Genomic DNA, 18,353 nt, shown 5'->3' on the forward strand with positions numbered 1-18,353 from the left:
ATGAGGTGCACTGACCACCTCTTGGTCCCTCCCAACCAGGCCCTCAGGCTCCGATGGCAGCAAGACAAACGGAGAACCACAGCAAACTGAGGTGAATGGCAGAATGGCCTACCTCTGCCTATGGTCCCTCCCTCCAGCCTGCAGGCTCTGGGGAACCGGAGCCATGCTGCAATAGGGAACCACAGTGAACTGGGGGTTGGCAGCGGGGTGAGACTGGGGACTGGCGAGCCAGCAAAAGATGGCCCTGATCACAGGTTAGGCCTAGGGATCCTACCCGCACACGATTTCGTGTGCTGGACCTCTAGTTTCTAAAATAAGAGACAAAAAATGGCTTACCATAGATGAAAAGATCGATACATTTAACTATAGTAAAACTCTATACTTCTGTTCATCCAAATATCATTTACAATAAGGGAAAAAATAAGATTAGATAGTGAACTAATTAATAGGAATTCTCTAAGAATTTATGTTTCTCACACATACTGACAAAGCTTTGTATTTAATATTTATTCATTTAGGAACTATTCATTGAGTAGTCAGTTGCCAGACACTATTACAAGTGCTGGGGGTATAGTAAACAACTCCAATGAGCTACAAAGATCTCTGCTCTCTTGAACTTACATACCTTGCTTACAAAAGGCCTGATCAATAAGTATAATTATACAATTTGTTTATATAAATTATAGATAAATTACATACCTTAGGTAAATATATAGGGATCCAGAGGAAGTCTGGAGAAAGGTATATGGATGAATTCTTATTTTTTTCATATATAGGGTGTCCCCCAGCAATGTATCCACATATGATTTTTGGATAGTTCAAGTGATGCTTTTTTTTTCTTTTCAGATTTAACCCACTGAATTAATAATAATTCTAAGTATGTATATTTTTATTTTTGTGATACCCTGTATTGTTATTGATTTGGGGGACAGAGGAAGGGAAAAGGTGAGAGAGGAAGAGAGAGAGAGAGAGAGAGAGAGAGAGAGAGAGAGAGAGAGAGAGAGAAACATTGATGTGAGAGAAAAATCATCAATCAGTTGCCTCTTATATGCACACCAACAACTGGGGATTAAACCACAACCTGGGCATGTGCCCAGACTGGGAATCAAACCAGTGACCTTTTGGTACATAGGATGACAACCAATTGAGCCACACCAGCCAGGGCTGGATGAATTTTTGGTAGTGGTAATGTAGTGTGGAGATCTTTGAAGTGAATATTAACACTTATCAGAGAACATTTACCCAGGAAGAGACACTAAACAACCAGGGAGACAAGATGATGTAGACACCTGACATCGCCAGCCTCTGCCATCAGCTGCTCTGCGCTGACACCAAGGAACCATGAAGGCGCTCGGGGACTCCTGTCTGAACATAACAGAATTCAAATCTCAGGGTTGGGGATCTCGGGGCAGGGCTCTAACTTCCACGAAATGACTGAGGTATTATTCATTAACTTCTTGCTCATTCTAAGTTGTCCTCAGCTGTCATTATCTTGGATTTGGGGCCATAGAGGGTCCCAAAATATCTTTTGGCTGATGAGGTTCCACTGCTGTTCTGGCAGCTCACATAAAAGCTTCTGAGAATCGGGTCATCATTAAGGAGGAAATGAATTTTTAGAATGTCGACCAACTGCCATTACAATAGCCAGTCACTATGCTGAAAAGAAAATCATCTGTTATAAAGTTACAATTACCACATTTTAGTGAAATTTGAAATTTTCAAAAAATAGAATTTTAGTGTTTTTCAGAAATACCTTTGTCAGACAAGACGATCCTCTAGGACAGTGGTTCTCAACCTTTCTAATGCTGCAACCCTTTAATACAGTTCCTCATGTTGTGGTGACCCCCAACCCTAAAATAATTTTTGTTGCTACTTAATAACTGTAATTTTGCTAGTGTTAATGAATTGTAATGTAAATATCTGTGTTTTCCGATGGTTTTAGGCTCTACAGGTTGAGAACCGCTAACAGGGTCACCTAAGACCATCGGAAAACACAGATATTTATATTACAATTCATTAACAGTAGCAAAATTACAGTAATGAAGTAGCAACGAAAATAATTTTATGGTTGGGGGTCACCACATGAGGAACTGTATTAAAGGCTCACGGCATTAGAAAGGTTGAGAACCACTGCTCTAAGAGATATAATGATAAAATGGCTCTCATTCTCGTTTCCCGCCCACCACTGCTTACAACAGACGTAATTAATCAGTAAATTGTAAAATAGACTGTATATGTATTATATGATAGACCCATGGGGCTATGACCTTGGAGGGGAAATGACTGATTGCATGGAAATAACATGAACAGAAATGGTCTCTATGCTTACATGAAGAAATCTGTATGTATCATCATTAAAACTTTAAAGCAGTTTGTGAAAAGCAATGGAAGATTCTAATAGACTATGGCTATAAGAATGGATGCATAAATAAATGGAGAAAGGTGACACACTTATTCACCCTCCTCGTAATAAGCTATAAGGTGTGTGTTTTGGTGCAGGTAACATTCTTTTATACTTTAGAATTCCAGTGTTCATTCTTTTTTTTTTTTTAATTTTTATTGTTGAAAGTATTACGTATGTCTCTTTTCCCCCTCTCATTCTAATTCACTAAAGCAGGAAGGGAAGATGAAAAATTCTGTTCTGGAAGTAAACTGCTGACCGAGACTGAAAATCTGCCAGCAGAGCCTCGTCACCACTGAGTCACAGCTCTGCAATTCTCAATCAATAAAAGAGCCAACCGCATGAACTTAAAAGTCTTCGTTTACAGTTACCTTTTTTTAAATTTTTTATTTTAACCAACACACTTGCATGGGAACTGCTTTTAGTCACGATGAAGTGACAAAGAAAGGAGTTAAACTTTCATGGTAAACAATTAGAAAACTGGACAAAATATATGAAACAGTTGTTTCCCGACTTAGAACAACAGATCTGTAGGTCTTCATCTCTAGGCGGGAAAAAGATGAGGTGAGCACTATGAACAACCCAACTCTCTACCTGGAGGCAACTTATGGGCTGCAGGTGCCAAGGGAGAAACCAGAGAGCCCAGATGCCCAGCGGAGGTGAGGATGGAGTGTGGAGCTCAGGGAGCCGAGGCGGCTGGAAGTGTCGGGGTAAAATTACGTAGAGAGAGAGAGCTATAGAGAAAAAGCCCTCCAGAAATCTGCATAAGGGTTTCCTCCAGCCAGTGGTTGGCAAACTCATTAGTCAACAGAGCCAATATCAACAGTATAACTCGTGAAATTTCTTTTGAGCCAAATTTTTAAAACTTAAACTTCTTCTAACGCCACTTCTTAAGAATAGACTCACCCAGGCCGAGGTATTTTATAGAAGAGCCGCACTCAAGGGGCCAAAGAGCTGCTTGTGGCTCGCGAGCCGCAGTTTGCTGACCACTGCTCTAGCCCTTCCTGTGTGCCAGGCTGCACATGCCTGTTCTATGGAAATCATTATGCAAGAACTGGAATTACAAATAAATACAGGACAAGGTCTCTGCCTTTCAGGGCTAAAATATGGAGAATTTCACATTGGTAGGGATTTCCTTTTCTCCTCTTGATTATACTTACAGTTCTTTCATAATTTTAAAATTCTTTTTGTTTTGTGAATTAATTTTTTACTGTAACATAACTTTGTCAATTCTAAACATATTTTTTAAAATATATATTTTATTGATTTTACACAGAGAGGAAGGGAGAGGGAGCTAGAAACATTAATAAGAGAGAAACATCGACCAGCTGCCTCCTGCACACCTCCTACTGGGGATGTGCCCGCAACCAAGGAACATGCCCTTGACTGGAATCGAACCTGAGACTTTTCAGTCCGCAGACTGACGCTCTACCACTGAGCCAAACCAGTTCTGGCCATATTTTATTTTTTATGGAGATACTGTGAATATAGCTATTCATTTCTTTTATTAGTTCAATAAATATTCATTGCATATAATATACAAGAAATACTGTAGGTTCTGGGACTATAAAAAGCATAGGACATTGCCTCTGTCTCAAAGTTTATAATTTAGTTGGGGAGTTGATAATATGTAACATTTATTGAATCCTGGTATGCAAGTACTGTTCCAAATTATGAGTACTTTGTAAGATATTTATAGCCTATATATGACTAACAAAATTATTATGGATTAATATCTGAAAACATCCATAATATACTATATGACTCCTGCAGGGGGGAAAAAAATGCATTGAGTTTCAAACAATTTAAATATGAATTAACTTCAGGAGTACTTTATTGCCAGGGAAGAGCTGGTTCTATAATGTGTTAGATATAATTTAGCAAGCTTTCTCTTATTATTAATAATTGAAAAACGACTTCATATTCTTTTCTAGTATGTTTTTATTATTTAAAAATGCTCAGCAATTATGAAATAAATGTTCTTGTGGGGCTGTATTGTCTCCCACGGTCTGAGTTTCTACGGCTGCCACAACAGATGACCATAAACCGGTGGCATAAACACCGAATTTATTCTCACAGTTACAGACGCCAGAAGTCTGACGTGAAGGTGCTGTCAGGGCCACCCCCCTTCTGAAGGCTCTACGGAGGATCCTTCCTTGCCTTTTCCAGCTTCTGGTGGCCTCTAGCCCCCCTGTCTCATGGCAGCAGACCTCCCGTCTCCGCCTCCATCTTCACCTGGCCTTCTTCCCTGTGTCTCTGTCTTACTCTTTTCTGTCTCTTATAAGGACACCTGCCATTGAATTTAAGACCAGCTGTTATCCAGGATAATATCATCTCAGGATCCTCACCTTCATTACATTTGCAAAGACCCTTATTCCAGATAACGCCACACTCTGAAGGAACAAGGGGTAGCAAGTGTCGAGCTGTGGGACGTACATTTTGACACCACTATTCAATCTACTATACCCATCTAAATTATTCTTATTTTTTGTTGTTTTGCTAACATTAAGGGTGGTGGGAGGCTGAAGGAGGTGAATGCCCAGGATGTGGAGAGGAACTTGCTAGTAACAGGGCCAGAGCTGGAGAAGGAAGTGGGAGAATAAATAGGAAAAGCAGGAGGAAATAGAGGACACAGATAGCAGAATCGCCAAGGAGTTCATGGCTGTCATCTTCTCAGACTCAGATGCATACACAGAGATCAAGAACAGAACAGGCAGAAAGGGAGACAAGATGAAGAAAAAGACACATTAAAATAAGGTCAAAGTTTTGGGCCATTGTTCAAGTATTTTTAGTAATGAGCTGCATCGGCACTGCTAAGAAAGGGCATTGCAGGTAAAGCACCCTCACAGACAAGGATAAATAACTTTGTTTTCTCAGCCCAGACTTAAAAAATATTCCTGGCTCTTGCCTCTACCAGCTACTGCAATATCGCTAATGAACTAACCTCATCCTCATAATTATTTATAGGAGTTTCTCTTACTTGTTTCGAGAGCAAAGCATTGATCGGTTGCCTCTTGCACAATCCCCACCGGAGATTAAGCCCAAAACCTGGGCATATGCCCTGACAGGAATCAAACCAGCAACCTTTTGGTGCCAGTATGACGCCCAACCAACTCAGCCACACCAGCCGGGGCTGTTCCAGGGAAATTTTGCCCACAGCCGATAAGACTGTATATAGATAATTTAATTCACTGTTTGCTTTAGGAAAATCAATTGATCTTAGACAACAGACTGCTCATGTGGGCCAACGGTTCAGGAATCACTCTAATTGAGCTTTAAATAGAGCTCTTGGATTCCCAGTAAACAAGTGTAAAAGGAAACCATTCTAGTTATTTGATTTTTAAAAATACCATTAGATATTCAGGATAGACACATTTCTTCAGTATTATTTTTATCCTCCCTGTACAGATGAAGAAACTGAGGTTTAGAAAAATTATGAGATTTAGACAAGATTCCACTGGGACTAAGTGGTGGGATCTGAATTTAAACCCAACTCTCATCTGACTTCCTGAGTCCCTATTTTTAAGCATCACATCATACTGCTGATAAGAGGGTACAGCTTTCTAATACCCTTTGTCAAGAGAAGAATAAACGTAAGAGAAAATGGAGGAATTGGCAGATTGCATGTCACTTGGGTTATGGCCCTTGAATATCTGTCAGCTGGGGTTTGACAGGAATAGAATAACAAGTAGGCAACGGAAGGTAGCCCTCTCTGATGGCAGCCTCTGAAGAATATTCTGTGCTGCAGATTGAAGAGAGATGCAGATGGTTTGGGTACCAGGCAAGCAGGTGGCAAGGCTGAGATTCCATTTAAAATGATGAAAAGCCTGCTCTGATGATTTGATTGGATGTAGGGGTCATCTTATTTGTGTGAGGGGGGAGGGCAAAGAGGAACACAGAGTCAATCGGGCCCTGTCGTACTGAACACCCATTAGCAGAACAAAAATTAGACTGGAAAACTCAACGAGTAGGTTACTCTTGGCTTTCTACTTCAAATACAAAAGGAACTTAGTACTGACCTTGGCAATGCCGGTTGTGAATATCATTATTTTCCATATTTCCTCTTAAAGATTATATATGAAAGCAATGATTTTAATTTTGGAATTGTTGACCAAAAAAAAAAAAAAAAGGATTCTTCTTACCTGTAGGCAACTGAACTAATTATTTCCTAAAACCACTTCTACCAGAAGTAAACAACAACAAAAGGAAGCCTGAGCCTGTCTTCCAAACTGTCCTATTGATCAGGAATACTGTAATCTAAAAACTGAATCAGACCGCTTCGATGAGGATTAGAAATGGAATAAAAGTGCCACCAAAATAATTAAAGCAGAAGGAAGAAATAAGAGGAAGATAGTACTAGTAAACTTTAAACACACTGCTCCGTGACAATAATTACAAAGAGAAAACCAGAACTAACAGTAGACAAATAGAATAACAGAACAGAACATAAGACAAAATAGACAGAACTAGGACAAACGGGATAGTGAACACAGAATAACGTAGGTGCCCTTGTGGAAAAGAATGTAAATGTCATTAAGAAATAAATCAATTTTAGTTAAAGGCCAATTATGAAGAAAATTACTCAGATCAAAATAATCTATTTATTCAGAAACGATGTAAGTAATTACCTTCTCAGACCTGGTAAGAAATCTGAAGACGACTGAATATTTAGGATGCAGGAAGCTAATCAAAACCTATTGCTGACCAATGAGATAGGGAGATTTGACTATATTCTTGTGTTTTTCTGATATCCAAAGTAAAATTATTGAGACTGTCATCAGAAATATACACCCTTAAACTCAGGACTTATGCTAATTCTAGAAGCTTGTAAATCATTTCTTTAAAAACTACGTCAAATCATAAAAGCCATATCTTGTAGCTTCTTCCTCAGAGCTGCCCACATAGGTGGCAGCCATCTCCTACTCGGCACCATGGCTGCCCTCAGACTCTTCGTGAAACCCAAGATTGTCAAGAAGAGGACCAAGAACTTCATCCAGCACCAGTCAGATACATCAAAATGAAGCCGAACTGGCGGAAACCCACAGGCATTGACAACAGGGTGCGTAGGAGATTCCAGGGCCAGATCTTTATTCCCAACATTGGTTATGGGAGCAACAAGAAAACAAAGTCCATGCTGCCCAATGGCTTTTGGAAGTTTCTGGTCCATAACGTCAAGGAGCTTGAAGAGCTGTTGATGTGCAAGGGATCTTACTGTGCTGAGATTGTTCACAGTGTCTCCTCAAAGAACCCCAAAGCTACTGTGGAAAGAGCAGCCCAGCAGCCATCAGAGTCACCAATCCCGATGCCAGGCTGCGCAGCGAAGAAAATGAATAGTCAGATTGTATACACATTGTGTTTGTTTTAATAAAATCATAAAATTCTGCCATAAAAAAGCTATATATTGTAGAAAAGAGTAATAATGCACTACATATCTCTATTTTCTTCATTTGAATTAAAAGTGGTCTTCCTAACAATTCTTTCTTTTCATTTTTTTTTTATTCTCCAACACTAAAAATATTCGAGGTGTGGTTTTTGGTTTGTTTTTATTTTTGAGATTGCAATTACTCTGATTAAACTGTTTTTAATACATTTTAAAACATAATAAATGAATTTGTAATACTCTTTTTTAACATTTAAAAAAAATTTTAATTTATTTTAGAGAGAAAGAGAGAGATAGAAACATCAATGTTGAGAAAGAATCACTGATTGGCTGCCTCCTGCACATCCCCTACGGGGGATCAAGCCCTCAACCCGGGCATGTGCCCTGACCAGAAAGCAAACCATGACCTCCTGGTTCATAGGTCCATGTTCAACCACTGAGCCATACTGGCCAGGCTAAAAATGTTCTTATAAAAAAAATAGGGGTAGCATGTTGAAATGGTGCTGGATATTTAGGTATTTAGGGGAAGATTTTTAAATATATACTCCCACATTGTTTTACATACCAAACTGAATCTCACAAAGATTAAAACATTAAAAGTAAAAAATTAAAACCTAAAACTGATAGAAATTAGTATTAAATTATTATAATTTTGAGAAGGATGAATAATAGAAGAAGGGAGGATAAACATTCTATGCTTATAACCACTAAAAGTAATCTCATAGGAAGAAAGTAGTAGATTTAAAAGCAATTGCCAAAACTTGATTTTGTCAAAAGCAAAATACAATCAAAAGGCAAACAAACTGGGTGATATACTCATGGCAAATTAAGAAAATCAATAATTTCAGAAGGGAGGTAGGTAAGGGTGGGGATAAGGAATAGAGATCAATCAAAGGACTTGTATGCATGCATATAAGCCTAACCAGTGGTCACGGACAACAGGGGGTTGGGGCATGCATGGGGAGGGGTTTGGGATGGGAATGGGGGGATGAGGACAAATACGTGATACCCTAATCAATAAAAAAAATTTTAAAAATTAATAATTTCCTATAGCATTCATAAATAATAGAAATACTAAACCTAATAAGTAAATGTGTCAAAATTATGAAATATGTCCCAAATTGATTAATTACTAATATTATTAATGAAAAAGTATTCCACAAATTAATGAAAGTGGCAAATTTCTCATTTATCCATTTGTCCTTTTTTTCTGAGTGTCTACTATATACTAAGCTCTTTATAGCATATACTAGTGAACAAGATAAACCACATCCCTACCCCTCCATGACCTTATACATTAATACTGAAATGCCATGATTCACATACTATATGAGCAACCTGAGGTGCTATGAAGATTAATGCTTGCCAGGGCTCAGTGAAATTGCAATTCCTTGCTATTACTAATGGGAACATAAATTGCTTTAATACTTGAGAAAAGCAACATGGCTATATGTATGATCTTAGAAAAAAGGTCTTGTACCATGTGACACAGTAATTCTACTGCTCAAATACTATTCTTGAAGGAGTAAGTGATCAACCAAAGGACTTGTATGTATGCATATGAGCATAACCAAGGGACACAGACAAGAGGGGGGTGAGGGCATGTGCTGGGGGGTGGGAGTGGCCGGAGAGAGGTCAATGGGGAAAACGGAGACTCATGTAATACTTAAAACAATAAAGAATTTAATTTTTTTTTAAAAAAGCAATTCTAAATACATTTAAAAAATATATGCAAGTAGCAATGAAATTATACAATAGCTAATACTGACTCCGTGTTAACTATATGCCATGAGTTGTTCCAAGTGTATATCACATGAAAGAATTTATTTAATCCTCACAACAGCCTAGGAGGCATGTTTTGCTATCATTCCACTTAATAGATAACGATATTGACATCCAGGGAATATAACTCACTTGCTTAGATAATTAGCATATACATAACCAGGGTTAAACCCTAACAAATATGAAGACGAATACACTGCAAAATACACTTGGCTCTAAAAATAAAATCCAAATCTTCTCACTTCAATTATTTGCAAAGTGTTAAGTAATAATTTTGTAAGGGATTTTACCTAATACAATTTTTCTTTTGTGCATCTGCTTTATCCAAAATGAACTTTTATATTGCTAGGCATCAATAAAATTTCCTGGCAATCCAGTTAAAGAAAATCAAGATGCTCAGATCTTCTATTCCCAAGAACAACAGCTGTTTTTAGCCTATGATTTGGTAGGATATGTTGGGGAAAGTCTGTTTTCAAAAGCAATTGTTTAATTCATTTCAGATAGAAGTACAACACACAGGTTGTTAACAGATTGATTTCAAGGCCATCTAAGATATCCAATATATAAACAAAGAGGAAGCCCCCCAGCCGGTGTGGCTCAGTGGTTGAGCATGGACCTGGGAAGTCATGGTTCAATTCCTGGTCAGGGCATATGCCCCAGTTGCAGGATCAATCCCCAGTGTGGGGTGTGCAGGAGGCAGCCGATCAATGATACTCTCTCATCATTGATGTTTCTATCTCACTTTACCCCTCTTCCTTCCTCTCTTAAATCAATAAAAATATATATTTTAAAACAAAAACAAAGAGAAAGCTGGCATTCAATCTTTAATAATCCTTCTTAGGCTGGAGAGCCAAGTGGTGTCCACTGGATGTTTCCCAGAGGATACTAGGCAGTCTGTACATGCAGAGGATGTCAAACAGGTATTTTCTGCCTTAATTCAGGCCGCTGTCCTAACAGGAACAGCCCAGGTGGAAAGAAGAGCCGTCCAGTACTAGAATTAATCATACATTCATTTTATCCCTCTGCATTGCCTACTAAAGGCAGACACTACCTTACACATATTTCCGGCAGCGTTTGGCTCAGCATTTGTACAGACTAGGTGCTTAACAGAATGGTCATTCCTGAGGGATACATTTTGCAGCAAATAAAAATACAGAGAATTCCCATTTCTCTTTGCCAAAGTCTGAAAAATTGTGGTTACATATGACTATCAGCACGTACACATCCAAAGCATTTGCCAACTCAATAGTATTTCTCTCAATCGGAAGCTTAATGGTGGATTTGCCCATCACAATACGATGAGGTAATAACACCGTCTGACCTTGGCGTGACTCGTTGCCCTTCTCTGCTGACTGGCCTCAGCAAAAAAAGATGATGCAAAATAAGAGAATGGGTGAGTGTATGGCAATAAGATGGGTATCGCCAACTCTACTCTTTCTAATCCTACCAATTTTAAACACATTTTCCCTCTGTTTTAATGGCAAGTGCACCAAATAAAGATATAATGAAGAATTGATAACTAGTCAAAGTTACATATTTATTTTTTATTCCTTTTCCTTCCTTCCTTCCTTCCTTCCTTCCTTCCTTCCTTCCTTCCTTCCTTCCTTCCTTCCTTCCTATAGTCTAGAACAGTTGTTGGCACAACATGGCTCTCGAGCCACATGCAGCTCTTTGGCCCCTTGAGTGTGGCTTGGCGTTAGAATCACTTCTTCAAAATAGACTCACCATGGCCAAAAACTTGCCCTGCACATGGGCCACGAAGTTTCAGTCACACTGTATGTGCGCGCCCACACGTGGTATTTTGTGGAAGAGCCACACTCAAGGGGCCAAAGAGCCGCATGTGGCTCGTGAACCGTGGTTTGCCGGCCACTGGTCTAGAACATGCATTTCCAGTAAGGTGAGATATCACACCTGTGGTGGGCTGAATGATCCCTCTCTCCCTCCCACCCCCCCAAAGATATCCAGGTCTTAGTCCTGGAACCTGTGAATGTTACCTTATATGGCAACAGACTTGACAGGTGAGATTATGGATTTGAGATGAAGTGTAATCACAGTGTCCTTATAAGAGGGAGGCAGAGAAGTTGACACAGACACACTGCTGGCTCCAAAGATGGAGGAAGGGCCAGCAGCCCAAGAAAACGAAGGATGCCCTTCTAGAAGCTGGAAAAAAGAGGAAACTGGAAGAGGAACCGGACATTCCACACCTGCCTCCAACAGGGAGCACGGCCTTGCCAACACCTTGACCTTAGCCCAGTCATCTGCGGACGTTTGGCCTCCGAACAATAGGAGAATCCATCTGTGTTGTTTGAAGCCACAAAACTTGAAGTACATTGTTCCAGCAGCCACAGAAAACGAATACGGCCTTACCCTGCAAACTCTCATTCCTCAATATTTAATTTTGCAGCAATTGGGGGAGGGATATCTAAAAACTCCTTAAGGAGATGATAAGGGAGAAAATAAGACATTGGAACATTTCATTGTAAGCAATGCCAATGAAAGATTGATTCAAATAAAGATGCGAGACTTTTATTACTCTCAAGGCCCAGTTTCATTATCAGTAACCCTTGGGAGTGAGAGGGGTATTGTTATCTTGACAGGTTCTTTTATATCCTTCGTTCTAATATAATAAATATTTTGCCATCCAGAAAATGGTTGCTGGCCCCTTCTTTATACACGTAGCCAAATCTTCCCTCGTTGTTTAAAAACAACTCTAGCCCTGGCTGTTTGGCGCAGCGGATAGAGCGTCAGCCTACCGACTGAAGGGTCCCAAGTTCAATTCCGATCAAGGGCACATGCCCGGGTTGCGGGCTCGATCCCCAGTAGGAGGTATGCAGGAGGCAGCTAGTCAATGATTCTCTCTCATCACTGATGTTTCTATCTCTTTCTCCCTCAATAAATATGTATTAAAAATTAATAATATATCAAGAAATAAAAACAAAAACAACCCTGGGACTATATTGTGTGCCAAAGCCCATCAGGAAACACATTTTGATATTCTAGATTTCTTTGATGTAATGCAGGTGGTGAGGTTTTGTCCACTGTGATAAGCTCAGAAGACTGTTAGTTACAATTCTGCTTTTGGAAAAAAATTGTTTTGGTAAAACCAAAACTCTATCAGACTATTATGTCTAAATCTAAGTATTTTTATTATTGAACAGGTGATGAGGAGGAAGATGCCCAGGTCCTATATTCCCAAGAATATCAGCTGTTTTTAGCCTGTGATTTGGTGCAATGTGTTGGAAAAAGTCTATTTCCAAAAGCAGTTAAGGAGTCAGTCAGTAGATAGCCTTTCTTCTGGGATGCAGGGTATTTTTCTGTAAGTCAAACTGAAAGCCAAAGTTTGGGTCTATTATCACTCTAGCATAATTGGTCTAGAATATTTATTTTTAAAAACATCTTTGTTGGTTAAGCATTAAAAAGGTTAACCCAAGATATATACCAGAATTTATTATATCACTAAACTCACTCCTTAATTTGCTCTTTCTGACTTGCTCAAGTACAAATTTTCTATAACCTTCAAGAAATTAGGTTCTGAGTAGATTGAGGTATCTTTGATTGTTAAATTGAGCCATAAATTCCCTTGGGAGAATTAAATGCCTGAACAGAATCTTAATCAGGCTAGATCTGCCAACCAGAATATTCTTTGGAAATAGAGGTCAAGATGTAAAAAAAAAAAAAAAAAAATTAAAATTGTCCACTAAGCATTCCAGCTAGGATGCTGATTGTGCATTACTATTCCTTCCACATAGACTGCACAGGGAGCAAAACCTGAGCTTGGGTGGGAGAAAAAGCCTGAAACTGAATCAAGCTATTTTTAGTCCAAGAATCAATATATATGAAGTGAATTGTGCACAGACCTTTATTCCTATATTCCAAGATGTAGAAAACTGGAGTTTGACCTTTTTCACAAGATGGGAAAAGGAAGGGAGCAAGGCCTGGGAGGAGGAGGGATGAAGGAAGGGAAGGAAAGAAGAAATTCATATATATATATATATATATATATATATATATATATATATATATATGAAAATTTTTTTCTTCTATATACCATACCAATTCTACATTTTTAGAAAATAGGCTGTCTTTCATTATTTTTTATTTTTAAATTATAAAAGATAAAAGGTAACTGATAAAAACTTAATTATCCTTTAAAAAAAAAAAGTAAAGAGACTATGCAAGATTCCTTTAAAAAAAAGACTTTATTTTACCAGTGTCAGCTCCAGAGATGCCATTTCTACAGCCCGCATGAGACATGAATGATCTTTCACTGTTTCTAACTTTAGCTTGACCTTCCTTGTGGTTTCCGATTTAATTCTTCATTTGGCACTAGTTTAATGACTGACAATTACAAAGGAAGTTGATGTAACTGTTATTATCAGTCCAGAAGTTTATGCCCCTTGTTATTGTCTAGTGTAGGAAAAAGAGTGACAAACAAAAACGGTACTATTCTGCAGCCGAGTGCAAATGATGTCCAACATCTGGATGTTGAAAATATTTACTTGTTTTCATTTCTGAAGTTTCCCCCAAATGTTTGGGATTATGAAAATGCAGGTCCTCATTACCTCCACAGAATAAGGCTAAAGGGACTTCATCTTGAGAGTTATCACAAAAGCTACTGTATTGTTTCTCATTGGAAAATATAATAATGCAACTTTCCAAATCACGGAAAAAATATTTATAATCCTCAAAAAGAGAATGAAGTGTATGTGCTCCTTAGAGCAATGCATGCAGTGTAATCGATGGTCACTGACTGAGCGAATGGGATTACAGCAGGCAGTAAGGAGATCTTCAGATATGTATAATGCACATCCTTCTTGTTTTAATGGAAACTACCTCTCCCCTGGGCACACTATTTCCCCAGCAGCTCTCTCTGGTGCTGGCCTGGTTGACTGCTTTCAAAACCATTCTCCCCCTTTCCTTCCCCAAAACTCCTATGCTTTAAATTTCGGGTCATCATGAGATTTCTTTTTAAGCTGGTGCATGTACATTTTTGGGGAAACAAATTAACAGTAGCTTCTACTGTGACAAGGTCATGACAGTCACTATCCACTGTCCACTACCAGCATGGTTACTGTCCCCTACCAAACACCAACTCGTTCCTCCTCATTGCTCCGAGGCTTCAGCTCCTGGCTTGTTGTCAACATCTCCAGAACTTCTGGTCTCAATTCCTGGCTTCTCAATATTCCCATAGATGACCTCGACCCCTGGAATTCCTCCTCTTGAGGGACCTTCTCCTTCTGCTTTGGCCCATGCTAATACCTTAGTGGCTCACTCTCCCAGGTGACTATCTCACCACTTTTTTCTCCTTAAATTCCCAACACCTCCTCCCCTCTGCCCTCTCAGCTGCTGACCTTGCTTCCTGCTTCAGTGAGGAAACTGAAGTGGCCTGAAGAGGACTTTCAAAGGCTTCTTTCTCTTCATTCACACCTACTCAGGTACACACATCTGCATCCACATATCCGCTTTTCCAGGCACTGACAGAGATTTTCTCAGCACCTTGCTCCTTCCCAAAGGCAATCCCTCCATTTTTGCACCAGATCCTATTCCTTTCTTCTTCATGCATGGAAATCAGTGCTCCAGGCATTTTCCCCTTTTCCTTTTACATCATCAAAGTTTCCTTCCCCACTGGTTCATACACATCAGCAATCGGCAGTCCCATATGCAATTATTTCATTAATCTTAAAACAAATTTTTTAAAAATCCTTTTGTCTTGAGCCTATTTTTACCCCATGGTTACCTCCTTTCTTTGGTCCTCTGCAAAGAAAACCAGTTCCTGAAAAAGTTGCCTCTATTCTGTCTCCAACTCTTCTCCTTTAATTCTCTCTAAAACCTACTCTAATCAGGCTTTTGGTCCCACTACTCCAGAGAAACTTCTCTAAATGAGGTGACCAATGACCGCATCTTGCTAAATCCAGTGGTCAATTCTGTTTCCTCATCTTATTTGATTCTTAGGAGCATTTTCAATATTGATCACTTCCCTTGTAGACATCACTTTTTTCATTTGGTGTATGGGAAGCATTCTGTTTGTTTTCTTTCTACCTCATTATTAATAATAACTATTATTATTATTAAATTTTATAATAAAATTGTATGGGGGCGGCATTGGTTAATAGGGTCATACAGGTTCACTATTATTTTTAATGTCACTTCTTATCCCCAATATCTCACTGCTGAGGTAGCCTAGGGCTCAATGCTTGGGCCCTTCTCTTTTCTATTTACACATCCTGCCTTGGTGATCTCAGTGATAAGTCTGAAATAGCATCTATCTGCTGATAATTCCGAAATTTATAGTTCTCTCCCCAGATTGTTCTCTCACACTCTCAGCCCTCATCTTCCACTACCCATTCAACATCTGCATTTGGAAGGCTAATTGGAATTTAAAACTTAACATGCCTAAAAATTAACTTCTGATCTTCTCTCCTAAAACCTGTTTTGCCTGAAGCTTTTTCCATCTCAATTTTCAAGTTGGTCAAGCTAAAATGCTTGGACTTCCTGTTACCTTTTCTTCTCATCTCATATTCTCATCCAACCCATGAGTGAGTCATGTTGGTTCTTCTCTCAAAATGTATTCTGAATATCGGTGACCTCTTTTCACCACCTCCTGTCATCCTGGCCCAAACCATCATTTTCTCATATCTGGATGACTGCACTAACCTCCTATTCTTATCCTGTCCTCATTAAAGTCACATCACTCCTTTGCGCAACAGTTTCCAATAGCTCCTACTTCACTCATAGTGAAAGCCAAACTCTTTTCAATGGTCTCAAAGGCATTACCTAAGTGACCTGGCTTCCTATTTTCTCTGACTTCATGACAACATGGTATTAGCCATGTTGGGATAGACATATAGATCACCGGAACAGAATCTAGAAATAAACTCAAACAAATGTGGCCAATTGCTTTGACAAAGGTGTAAAATTTTTCAATGGAGAAAAACTAGTCTTTCAACAAATGGCAATGGGACAATTGGACACATATGAAAAACAACAACAAAAAAAAAAAAAAAAAAAAAAACTTCTATTGAAACCTGAAATCTTTTACAACAGTCAACTCAAAATGCATCATAAAGTTTCTATCTCTCTCCCTATCTGTTCCTTTCTCTGAAATCATTTAAAAAAATATATGTTTAAGAAAGAGCAAAATTGTAGTATACCCATACAGTGAAATATTATTTGGCAAGAGAAAGGAACAAATTAATGATAATGCAACAACTTAGATGAAATCTCATAGGCACTAATGCTGAGAGAGATTACATATTGTAAAATTTCATTTACATAACATTCTTAAAAAGACAAAACTGTAGTGATAGAGAACTGATGATTGGTTACCAGAGGTTGGGATCAGGAGGGTATGATGACAAAGGAATAGCACAATACAGGTGAGGTTTTGGGGTGATGAAACTATTCTGCATCTTGATTGTAGCTGGGGTTACATGGGTCTACATATGTATTAAATTCATAGACTATACACCAAAAAATTTCTGTATCTACAATTAAACTAATCCCACAAACAAACCTATTTATGTAACTTATATTTCCCAAAAGCACAATCAAATCACAATTATTCAAAGGTGACTTATCTGTATATTGTCAAACCCTGCTTTCAAATTCCTGATGATGGTCATAGGGGTATTTATTTACTCGTGTAGTATTAGGTTCAGCACAGGTTGGAAAGAACTTTCAACCAAAAGACAGCTTTAGCTAGTGGAATCAAACAGCCAATAAGCAGGCACTAACATGGTTAGGGCACCAGCTTCACTACTTGTTGGACACGCTGTTTATCCTCTCTTTGCCTCTCCTGAAAGAGGAGAGAGAAACGGGAGATGCCTTGAAAGTTTTTTGAGAGAATTAAGAGAGATAATGAATGTAAAGTGCCTACGATAAACTATCATAAATGTGAGCTATGATACTATTATTTACTTAGACTAATTAAAAACAGTGATAATTCTTTACTGTTTGGTATGTTGCATCATTCCAGAGGTGCATTGTGAGGTCCGTCCCCAACAAGTACGGGGAGCAGGAGAGGAAGTGGGATGTAGCTTCCTGGCTCTACCTACCCACGTCACGCCTGTAGGGAATGGTAAAAACATCCATCAGTTGGAAATGTCAATTTCATCCCACTAACCAATTATTCGGCCAGAAACATCAAAGGCTATATTTTAAAAAAAAAAAAGCTTGGTTATTTGTTGGATGCGTTAATTACAGAGTTTAACCTTTTCCCCATGACACGGGTCATCAGTAAGCACATTCAATATTGTACTGAGTAGCAATGCAGTGACCCTTTCAAGAACCAGCCAGGTATGAAAGGTTATTTACGCTGATAATAAGGTCACCCAGACAGCCCTCCTCTTCCAACCTACGGGCCTTTAAATATGTGCTATTTATTCTTTTGGTGCCAGGATGTCAGCCACTACTTCTTCCTACTGTCAGAAGGTGCTGGGGCCTCTCCCTCTATCCCAATGCATCTTTCTAACGTATTGTTTCTGTCTTGCAGTGTGTAAGTCTGGTTACCAGACTTTCAAACAATAAATAACACTTACATAATCCTCTAATCCTTATAAATTACTTTCATGAAAAGTATTTATCTTCATAAAAATCATAGGGAATAGGACAGGTGTTATTATAATGGTTTTATAGTAAATAATAAGTTTAATCACACAACCGGTAAATGGTGCAGTTAGGACCTAAACTCAGATTCCCTGATTTATAATTCTACATTCTTACCACACCACCATTGATACAATAGAAGCAAACAGATGTTTAAAGACTGGCTGAAGAGCTCTCCATGGAACA

The 18,353-nt window shown here is 38.8% G+C and overlaps 1 protein-coding gene and 1 pseudogene across 8 annotated transcripts in view; one reads left to right on the forward strand and one right to left on the reverse strand.

The window, feature by feature from the left end:
- Positions 1 to 18,353, reverse strand: part of BICD1 (BICD cargo adaptor 1) — a gene marked incomplete at its 5' end in the record, with an annotated part of 189,234 nt that overhangs the window by 86,764 nt on the left and 84,117 nt on the right. The window lies entirely within an intron of this gene.
- On the forward strand, positions 7,273 to 7,841 carry LOC311619474 (large ribosomal subunit protein eL32-like; annotated as a pseudogene). The gene has a single exon. The product of its transcript is annotated as a large ribosomal subunit protein eL32-like (transcript).

This window comes from Pipistrellus hanaki, assembly GCF_964339955.1.
Source record: "Pipistrellus hanaki genome assembly, chromosome: 3".
Lineage (NCBI taxonomy): Eukaryota > Metazoa > Chordata > Mammalia > Chiroptera > Vespertilionidae > Pipistrellus > Pipistrellus hanaki.